Below are 10,479 nucleotides of genomic sequence, written 5' to 3'. Positions count from 1 at the left end.
TCGGCTCGCTCGCTGGAGCAAAGAGCAGCTGTGTTTGGTAGCTCCGGGGAGTACCTTCCGGTTTGTTGTAGACAGGAATTCTGGGATACCTCTTAATACCCTGGAGGCCAATAACAGCGCTGGTGAATGTCCACACCTGATGAGCAGCGCTGCATCACCAGCGCTGGATTCGCTACACCCATAGCAGACCAGGAGTACAGCTGGCGCTACAGTCGGAGTTGCAGCGCTGGCTGAGCTTTGTAAGCTGTAACCCCCTCACCAGCGCTGCAACTTGCAAGTGTAGCCAAGCCCTAAGTCTGAAAATTTGGCAATAAGCTGATAAAAGTATTGCAGACATAGACCTACAAACACTCTCCATGCATAACAGTTTCATTTAGGAGTCCTTTTATCTGAAGCACAGATCCCACAGCTTGCAGTTATGGTCTTTGACTTTAGTAACAATTCTGTATGAAATGTTTCCAATTACACACACTATTGGAGGCATGAAGCAACTGCATGCCAAAAAGCATTTCCAAGTGCCTTCCAAGAATCGGATTATGATTTATTTTAATTTAAATAAAGTTTTTTTGTTTCTTGTGATGTTTTTATAGCTGTTTTTATAATCTTGCATCAAGTAGCCACAATATAACACGATATCAGGGCTTGGATTCTGCGACTATCACCTTCCAAATCTAAGTGCACTTCTAACCCTTGCACCACTGCAAGGAAAAGTCAAAGTTGTCCATATACAATATAATAGGCTATATTGAACCAATAGTTCCTTAAACATTTAACGGTATGTTACAGTTACAGTTTTTAAAAAGAGAAAATATCAGCCTAAAAATATATGTTCAAGTCCCTCTACAAACATAACTTTTTAAAAGTAATCCATATTGCAAAATCTTCATCTCCCAAAATGATGTGTTCTAAGTATAGCTAGTTACTAACTGTAGGTGTTTAAAATACAGTAACACGGGATTCTGAGCATGTGGTTTAAAGCTTTATCAAATGGTCTGGAATTCTTACACCTGTTCTTGCATTAGGACACTTTTTTGTTCTAAAGACAGCCACTTTTCTTGTTAGTAAATGTGTTTTTTAACTTTTTTTTTTATTTTAATCAGAAACTTAGATTTTTTTAACATTACTAAGTGAATCTTTAAAATGACCCATGTCACAGAAGTTATTTTTAGTCTTTTCTATGGGACAGTGTGAAATACTTGATCTGTTTGTGAAGCAGTCTTGTAGAGATGGTTTAAAACAGGAGCAAAAACTTCCTTTGACACTAACACTATAATTCTGCAGCATTATCCATTGCACCCTGATATTATCTTTACATTAATTAAGTCCTTTTGTGAAAAAGATAGCAGGAGCTCAGTGAGAGATTAGCCTAGTCACACAGTCACTCTCTCTCTACCAGCTGAGCACACTGGCTAGCCAGACAGCTGCTCCCATCCATAGCCCAGTGCTGTGGTGACACAAATACACAGTAACTATGGTACAAATTGAAAGCTTTAAAAAAAAAAAAAAAAAAAAAAACTTCATGTGTGGGTCAGTTCATCTAACCACAATAAAAACTGATTTTTCTTTTTTTCATGTACATACTAAAAATGAGTAGGCTACGTTGAAAGCAAACCTCTACATAAGTTTTTGGGGAAGATTTTTTTTTCCTGCACTCAAACACAGCATTTTAATTCCCACAGAAGTGCAGTAATTTTGCATCTCAAAAGTGTGTGCATGCTATGTAATTACTTGTGATTATCCTATGTTCAGGAAAGTTAGCTCTTCAGAGGACCAAATGTGTGTTTTTGTTTTAGTAAAAGTATAACTTTCAGAAATGGGGATAATATTTTTCAAAATTGTGATTAAAAATACTGCATATAGTATATGCTAAGAAAGAAAATGACTTTGTGAGAATGACTAATACATATGTCCAGTCCTGGAGAGTGTGTGTGTGTGTGTGTGTGTGTGTCTGCGTGCGTGCACATACGAATTGCTAACCGGGGTATAGTTCAGTCTGGAATCTTGTTAGTGAATCTCAGATGTTTCTTGTAGCAGGATACATGTGTTTCATAAGAATTTTGAACTGCTTTCTGATGCTTTGTTCATCATAATGATCATATGGATAACTTCACTGTGAGAGCCCCCTGACTTGTTTGCAAAGCTTAGAGAAAGAATTTAAATGATAAATACTGAGTTCCCATTTATCCTAGGACTGAAGTGATTTAGCTCTCTGTGTATGTGGAAGGAGGAAATAAAATATACAGAAGATATGTTTATATTTAACAGAATTTGCCATACAAGTTTCTTTATGCTCCTTCTATAAGCCTAAACAGCTTGGCAGGCTAATAGCCAACAAAATGTCCTCAAGTGCTGCCAAATACGTTGAAAGTAAACCAGACTTTCCTCTATATTGAGGTACTGGAAACTTACTTTACCTTCAGCTTTTAAAGATATTAATCAGTAAATTGCCTTGCTCTTCCTACCCTTACAAACCCGGTGCGGATTTGGGTCAGAGTAGGCATCTATTTTGAAATACTAGTTGAAGAAAATATGGTGGTTTGCCTAAATGGATGTTGAACAGCAAGCAGTGATCAGGTGACACAGATTAGATTATACATATGAAAGAAGGTTGGTAAACTCAACGTGTACTAAATGTGCAGACAGTGTGAACTGTGATTGGGTATTTACCTTATCTAAGCAATGTGGTTAGTAAGATGGCACCTCTCATTGGCTCAATTACTTCCTACAGCGCACCCACTGATGGCACTCAAGACCTCAAGGGAGGTGTCCTGCGCCTTGTGGGATCAGGCCTTGGAAGTGATAAGGCAGTATGTATGTATGCATGCCATCAGTGGGATTTGGGGATACAGGATTCCAATGGCATCTGTAATGCTTCCTTCTCATTAATCTCAGGAAGAATTCCATATAGTTATGAAATGATAGTGAGGAGGACTAGGAGAATGTACAGTGCTAGAAAAGATAATGCAACCTCTTTCGTTTAGCTCTTGGTACACCTTACCTTGTTCCTGACTAACAATCTTATTATATAAACCCCAATTCTGAATCTCTAAATCAGAAACTAGGAGACATATGTGCTACTTAACTTGTACACTGCTTTATAACTACATTTACTTCAGTGAAGTTTCACTGGTGTATAAATGGAGTAACTCGGCTATGAAATAGGCCTAAGTAGCTCTAACCTGTGCAGTAGTTTTGTGATCATAATTCGTTTAGAGTAGACTCTGCCATACTTGAGCTCACTTACCCTTGAGCTCCACAGGTGAAAGGCTGACAATTATGTTGTTAGTGCCCTAAAATGGAAATCTTGAAAGATTTCAGAATATCTCATCCTGTCTAATCAGTGGATGAGCCTTATCAGACACAGCTTTCCCTTAAAAGAGTTCTCACACCCAGCATTGACAGCTCTGCATGACTATCAGGGTCTTGTGATTATTGCGAAAATAATAAATTTTTAAAAATGGCTTTAGCTCTAAAAATAATGAGGTTTTTAATCCCATGAATCTTTGGGGCCTGATGCACAAATTTTGAACACTTGGGCTTGGCAGTACTGATTATCCAAAGCTTTCAGACTCTGGATGACTGGAGCCTCTTCTCCTGCCTTCGCTTGTTTACTCTGCCTGTTTTACAGTTCACAACTTCATATCTTTTAATTCTCCCCCTGAATTGTAGGAATCATGTTTGCAGTTTCCTTTTAAATACACAGGGTTTGATTTGCCTCTCCAAAGACATAAATCAGAGTAACTCCACTGAAATCAGTGATGGTAGAGCCATGTAAAACTGGGTGAGAGAGAGTCTGGCATCCAGTTACTATTTTTAACTATTTATAGTTAATCTAAAACTGTTTAATGCCGTACTATGACTTTATTATGCAAATATTAGTTTCCATACTTCTGTCATGCATATTGCATTATATATAAAATGTTAATAGCAGTTATCATAATAACTTAGTTTGGTCCTAATCTGCCAGTTGTATGTACTACTCCAGTTTTAGAAATTAATAGCTGGTACTGCAATATAGACACGCTAAAGTAGTTACTGTCCTAGGCTCTTGTCCTGCAAAGAGGGTCAATGTGCAGAAGTCCCAAAGGAGGGTAACTCTTGAGTCTATTCTGGAGTAACTGTGTGCAGTCATGACTCTCTGTATTGTGCCCCTTTCTATCACTTTATTAGCTCTCATCTCCAACAAGTCTGTCTTGAAACTGCTATGAGTCAGAAGTGATGGAGAACTGCTTCTGCCCAAATAAAAGTGCCATAGAGTTTGCTGTCTCCCTACATTCACACTCTTATTTAACAAGTTTTCCAATTATAGAAAAATCAATGTGTTTATCTTCAGACTCTCTCTGAGCAGTTAAATGTAGAAGTGACTGCTGAACATCTACAAAAATCTCACTATTGCCATAAGTTTTGCTTGATGCTGGTATTTGTGTACCTTTTGGCAGGAGATTATGACCTCAACAGAGCATCAGTACTCAAATCACTGACTGGGATTTATACAACAGTACTATAAAAAACTGTTCATGCTAAGCTATGACTTGTGCATGTGTGTGTTTAAATACACTCGCCTCATTCATTAGTCACTACAGCAGATTCAAACTTCACCACTAGTTAGTTTTTCAAACCTAACATAGTATACCTCACCTAACTGAAACTTTGCTTTGATTGCCAGTTTTGCAGTTCAAAAATGATAAAAATAGTCAGCTTGTGATGTTTTAGTTTAGAGAAGATCTATTGGTTAATTTGAAAAGATTTTTCTCTAAAGCAGCAAATTACAAGTGGACTCTATGGCATGAGAGACGACACACAGTATTGCATCAAATTTTATTAGCATAAAACTAATATTTGACATACAAAACCTAGAAAATCCATCGGATGTTATTCAGGATCTTCTCGTTCACTCCTTAAGTTTTGACATAGTTTAAACTGTAGATTGATGTTAGGTGTAACTGAATGTTGCACTGTGTATTTCCCAAGCAAAAATCTTCTTAGGGCTGAGTATCTGTTAATAGAATATTTTTTTAAAAACTTACCAAAACACTAGAAATGCAAGAAACTCAGACTGAAGCTTTCAACACTATGCCCACCTAGGTGCCACAGAACTGAAGTCTGCCGTTGTGGTTTTATGATTTCCAATTTTATGATCTCTAGTTGTGTGAATATAACTTTCTAATGTGTATCTGGTGCAGAGGTAGTAGTGCAAGGGAAAATCTTTGTGCCTAGGCATTTTGTCCTCGTAGTAGAAAAGTCCATCATTTGTTGACAGTGCGTCACTATTTGCTGACATTTAGCTGCCTGGTATTGCAGCAACACGATGATGGAACCTAGACTGAGTTGTATACATTGTGGTACATGCAGCAGAACTTACAGATGGCTCCTTTGGAGTGTAGTGGTGACAGGGAAAAGAGATGTGCCAGGCGCACACAAGAGTTTGGGTGGGGTGTGATGGTTTTGTTGTTTTTTGTTTTGTAACAGAAAACTTGCCTTGATTTGGGGGCTGAAGTGTTTCTCCCGCCTATTTGCTATCATTATGATTTAGGTGCTTCACGGGAGACCTACCTGAAGACAAGTCCCTGCCCCAAATAGCTCGCAGTCCAAATGGTGGACATGACAGCCAAGTGAGAATAACACCTTCACCAGGAAGGGGAGAAACACAGGTTACAGAAATGATTAAGTAGTTACTTACCTTAAATATTTAATTTTGATGGCTCAGAGGTGAGGTTTTACTATTTTGTAATGAAAGCCATGCTGTGCAAGTCATATTTTAGGAGTGATTTCTTAAGGTGAATATGAAAGCACCAACAGGGTGGTTTTTTGGAAATGACTCTCATGCATAAGGCATAGAATGGCAAGACACTTACATGTTTGTGTCCGAGAGAGAAGGAGTATTGAGGTGGTTGTTGTTGGAAGCAGAGAATGTAAAAGGAGACTAGACCAGACATAGACTGGGGTCTGTGTTGTATGCTAGGCCTTGAAGGCAAGGACAATGTGGAGCCAGTAACGTGACTCAGAATGGGATAACATGGCTGAAGCAATGGACTATTTGGTGGTAGCATTTTGAATAAAATGGATGGGGACTGGAGTTCAGGCATGGTTTGTATAAAAATTGCTATTGACTGTGGTTCCTGCCTGCAATTGGTGGGACTCCCTCTTCCTCTCCTGCCTTGTCATTACTGGAGATGCAGGAACCTTTGCCCCATAAACACACTCTCTTGCAGATAGCTCAATTTCAGGGCTCTTTGCCAGTTAGATGTCACTTTCAGGCAGCACAGCCCATTACAAATCTATTCTAGGGCCTTGCCTAACTATTAAGCAGCAAGAGGAGGAAACAAACTCTCTCCGCATACACACTAAGATGAGCTCAGTTTAGTCATGGCTGCTATTTCGGTAAGTAATTTTCCCATATCTGAGACTGAGTGACATGAGAATTTGCTCCTTAAAAGGTGGGCATATATGGGCAGTTTCAAAGGCTAAAGCCAGCAGCACCTAGGCTCTTTTTAGGAGCAAGTACCCCTTTCAAATAGGGAGCAGCTTTAACAGATGCAGAACCTAGGGTGTGGAACTTCTGTAAGCCCAGCATTCAGAGCCCATTTTGGGGCTGAAATAAGCCCTAATGTGTCGTTTAGGAAGTGAATCATTCCTATTAGTTTCTCGGGAACTATTTCAAGCTTTCTTGACATGAAACTTAGATGTAGACATTTTGAAAACGTTACCCTAAATTTGTGACTGAAATCATGTGTATGTATTAAAAATACCACTTATTTGGTCAGCTACTTCAAGGCCACAAACATTCACGGGATGTGGCACCCAGAGCTCCTGTTACAGTTAGCAGGTGCTTTGGGTGCTTGGTGCCTTTGAAAATCAGGCTCCAGGTGCACATGCATGTTTTGTGGGAGTGATGTTGAAAATGTGACCCTTAAAACTTACAGCTTTTATTTTATAATAAATCTTAGCTAAAAACTTCTAACTAAAGCTAACAGACTATATTTTACTGTGTGATTGTCTGTCTGAAAGCATGCGCTACTTAACTAGAAAAAAAATCTTGGGCTATTATGGAGTGGAGACTTAGTTTGAAATTATCATAATAAAGATGGCATACTTGTTTGAGCTCTACCTCTTGAACAATGATGTAAACACATTTTGGAGCTGCATGGCCTAGCATTATAATATTGTATTTCTGTATGTGCTTTTCATCCTAAACAAACTCCAAACTCTTTACCAACACACACTTTAATAAATTAATTCGCTTCATAAAGCATGTGTCTGAGCAGCATCTAAATGCGATAGACTAAAATAATGCAAAACATTAAAATAAAATTAATCACCAGCCAGAACCAAAGGATCTGGCACGATGCAAACTCCATAGCTTTCAAGCAGAGCATCCCACCAAATAACACGTAGCCTCTGACACCAAGGTGTTACATCACTTACCATACAAGTACCGCAGCTGCAACACAGCAATACTGTGCCCCTACTCCTGCAAATAGCAACAGAATCCTTAATCACAGCAAATGGACAGAACTATATTTTATGCCTCATCTTAAAGAGCACGTCCAATAGCAAACACTTTCCACGCCATTGTCAGGGCATTACTTCAATACTAGCAGGGAGAGCAGAGGGCCACCTACTACATCACAATGTATAATTAGACTTTGGAACTCATTGCCACAGGATGATGTTGAGGCCAAATATTTAGCAACCTTCAAAGAGGGATTAGATGTGTATATATGGATAACAAGACTATCTAGAGTTATAATATTTCATAGCTAAGTATTGAAAAAATATAAAACTTCAAGTTAATACCTATTCCTAGTGGTTAGAAACTGCTTTTAGGATGAGACCTTCATAAGCATGGCAAGATTTTCCCACACTTGCGAACTATGGGTCTTCTGTACCTTCCCTGTAAGTATTGGGTGCTGATCGCTGTCAGAGAGAGGATATTGGACTAGATCAGAGGTGAGCAAACCTACAGCCCAGGAGCCACATCCAGCCCTCCAGCCTGTTTAATACAGCCCTTGAGCTCCCACTGGGGAGCAGGGTCTGGGGCTTGCTCCGCTCCCACGTTCCAGCAAGGGAGCAGGGTTGGAGACCGCTCTGCGCACCGAGACTCCCAGAAGCAGCAGCATGTCCCCCCTCTGCTGGCTCCTATGTTTAGGGGTAACCAGGGGGCTCTGCGCACTGTCTCACCCCAAGTGCTACCCCCACAGCTCCCATTGGCCGGGAACTGCAGCCAATGGGAATTCCAGGAGTGGTGCCTGCAGACGGGGCAGCACACAGAGCCACCTGGCTGCACCTCCACATAGAAGCTAGAGGGAGGGGACATGCCACTGCTTCCAAGAGCTGCTTGAGGTAAGCACTGCCCGGAGCCTGCATCCCTGACCTCCTTCTGTGCCCCAACCCCCAGCCCAGAGCCCCCTCCTGCACCCTGAACTCCTCATTTCTGGCCCAACCCCAGAGCCCACACCCCGAGGCAGAGCTCTCACTCCCTCCTGCACCCCAACCCCAATTTCATGAGCGTTCTTGGCCCACCATAAAATTTCCATACCCAGATGTGGCCCTCGGGCCAAAAAGTTTGCCCACACCTGGACTAGATGGACCATAGGTCAGATCCAGTAGGGCAAATCCTATGAACAAGTATAAAGCATCTTAGCCTTTCTTTGGAGATCTTCTATTCAGGAAGTATTTTATTTTATTTGTGATAATAGGTGAGAGCAGGAGACCTGTAGTAGTGGAACTGTTGATTATTGATTTCCAGTATAGCCTGGCTGATCGTAGATCACATTTTTTCCACTGAAAGTTTCTCTTATCTATCCATCCGTTCTTGGGATGAGGTCACACTAAGGGAGATGGCACGAGGTAGCTTTTAAGGGCTACATTTCGTTACATAGTTTGGCAAAGGTTAATAAATTATAGCTTTCCAGATTAATGACTTTGTGTGTTCACACTTTCTTAAGGGAAACTGATTGTATTTTAAGATGGATCCTTGAAGTGTCATAACAGGCAAAACAAGAGTGTTTGTGTATGAGGAAAAAGATCAGTTGTCTGAAAATGGAGCTACAAAATCCAGAATATAGCTTTGTCAAGAAAACAAAGCAAAATATGCCTTATGTAGTGCTGTTTAATGAAGAGTCTCCCTCGGTCAGAAATAGTAAACAAGGAGACACTAGATGGCACTCTCAAACTTGGAATGTGACCAGGCTTATTTTTTAGTGCAGTGCCAGTTATGTGAGGCTGGGGAATTGGGGAGAGGCACTGACATTTTTAATGGTTCCCATTGTTTTTTTATTTCTCTCCCCACCAATCTGAACTGAAATCTCTTCAGAGACAGCAGAGAGTCGTGCCAGACAGGCTCTAGAAAAAAATGTCGTACCTAGTTTCATAGCCTAAATATCATTTACATTAACACACTTTTTATAAGAAATAATGAACATAAACAAATGGAGTATACTACACATTTTTCTGTATACTTTTTCAGAGTTTAAATATGTCTAAACTTAGGTTTAACGTGGTAAGTTCTAGAAATCAGTAAATGTTAGATTTGTTTGGGAGGTTTTGCTCTTGACTTTGTTCAGTGAGAACAGAATTGGGTAAATGGCCTGAACTCTTTAGGGTAATGTGTGTAGGCTGTGGGATATCGAGACACACAAATCATAAGGGTGTCGGCAGATTTTCCTGGGCCTCTCTGTACAGGTGGGAGAAGAAAAGCTTTTAACACTAGCCAGCCATGGACTTTCTTGCATATCAAAAAGGGTACCTGCTGTCTTGGAGTTTCTCTGTTCTACTAGTTAAAACTCAAAATTTCTGTTCTGTGGAAAATTCTGATATTTTTAAATTTGTTTTTTGTCCCAAATTGGGACAAAATATCTAAATGGAAGATGTAATCCAGCAAGGGAGCCCCAGCCCATAGGGAAGAGTGGTACCCAGGGGTGAAAGTAATTTACAGGACTTACTGGTACTGCCGGAGTCCTGAGGGAGGGCGTGGCCTCATCTGGAAGAGGCGTGGCCTCTCAAGATTTAAAGGCCCTGGGGCACCAGCCGTGGATTTAAGGGCTCTGGGCTGCCTGCAGCCCCGGGGAGCTGTGAGCCCTTTCAATCCCGGCTGTGGAAGCTGGTGCGGTCCAGCACAGCGTACTGGCTCTTGCTGGTACACCATACTGGACCGGCTTACTTTCACCTCTGGTAGTACCCAAACTACAGCTCCCCTGAGAACACTGCAGAAGCTCCAGCAGACTCAGACTGATGTCAAACTAATCTAAAACAAAACTGTTTTGATTTAAAATAGACAAATTGAAGTGGTGTGTTTTTTTTTTTTTTTGAGTTTCAACCTGCACCAAAACATTTTATTTTGGTTTTGACCAATGGAAAAATCAACAATTTTGGCAAATTTTCAACTTTGTGGAAACTGCATTTTCTGTCAAAACATACTGTTTTATCATTTTCTCTATTCAGTGGGCATCAGTTGTGATCTTAGATTTTTCAAGGCGT

At 40.4% G+C, this 10,479-nt stretch overlaps 1 protein-coding gene across 5 annotated transcripts in view; it reads left to right on the top strand.

The window, feature by feature from the left end:
- The window catches only part of PRICKLE1 (prickle planar cell polarity protein 1), a 113,287-nt gene that overhangs the window by 9,124 nt on the left and 93,684 nt on the right, over positions 1–10,479 (top strand). The window contains exon 2 of one of the 5 annotated variants that reach the window (XM_032804594.2): positions 2,729–2,811. The exons of 3 other annotated variants lie outside the window; for them this stretch is intronic. The gene's annotated coding sequence lies outside the window, so the exon portion shown is untranslated. Of the gene's footprint in view, positions 1–2,728; positions 2,816–10,479 lie in introns of all 5 variants that reach the window. One more of the 5 variants, XM_032804595.2, reaches the window with a different exon arrangement.

This window comes from Chelonoidis abingdonii, chromosome 1 (assembly GCF_003597395.2).
Source record: "Chelonoidis abingdonii isolate Lonesome George chromosome 1, CheloAbing_2.0, whole genome shotgun sequence".
NCBI lineage: Eukaryota > Metazoa > Chordata > Testudines > Testudinidae > Chelonoidis > Chelonoidis abingdonii.
Note: the sequence above shows the minus strand (reverse complement) of the source record. Positions and strands in the feature narration are given on the sequence as shown.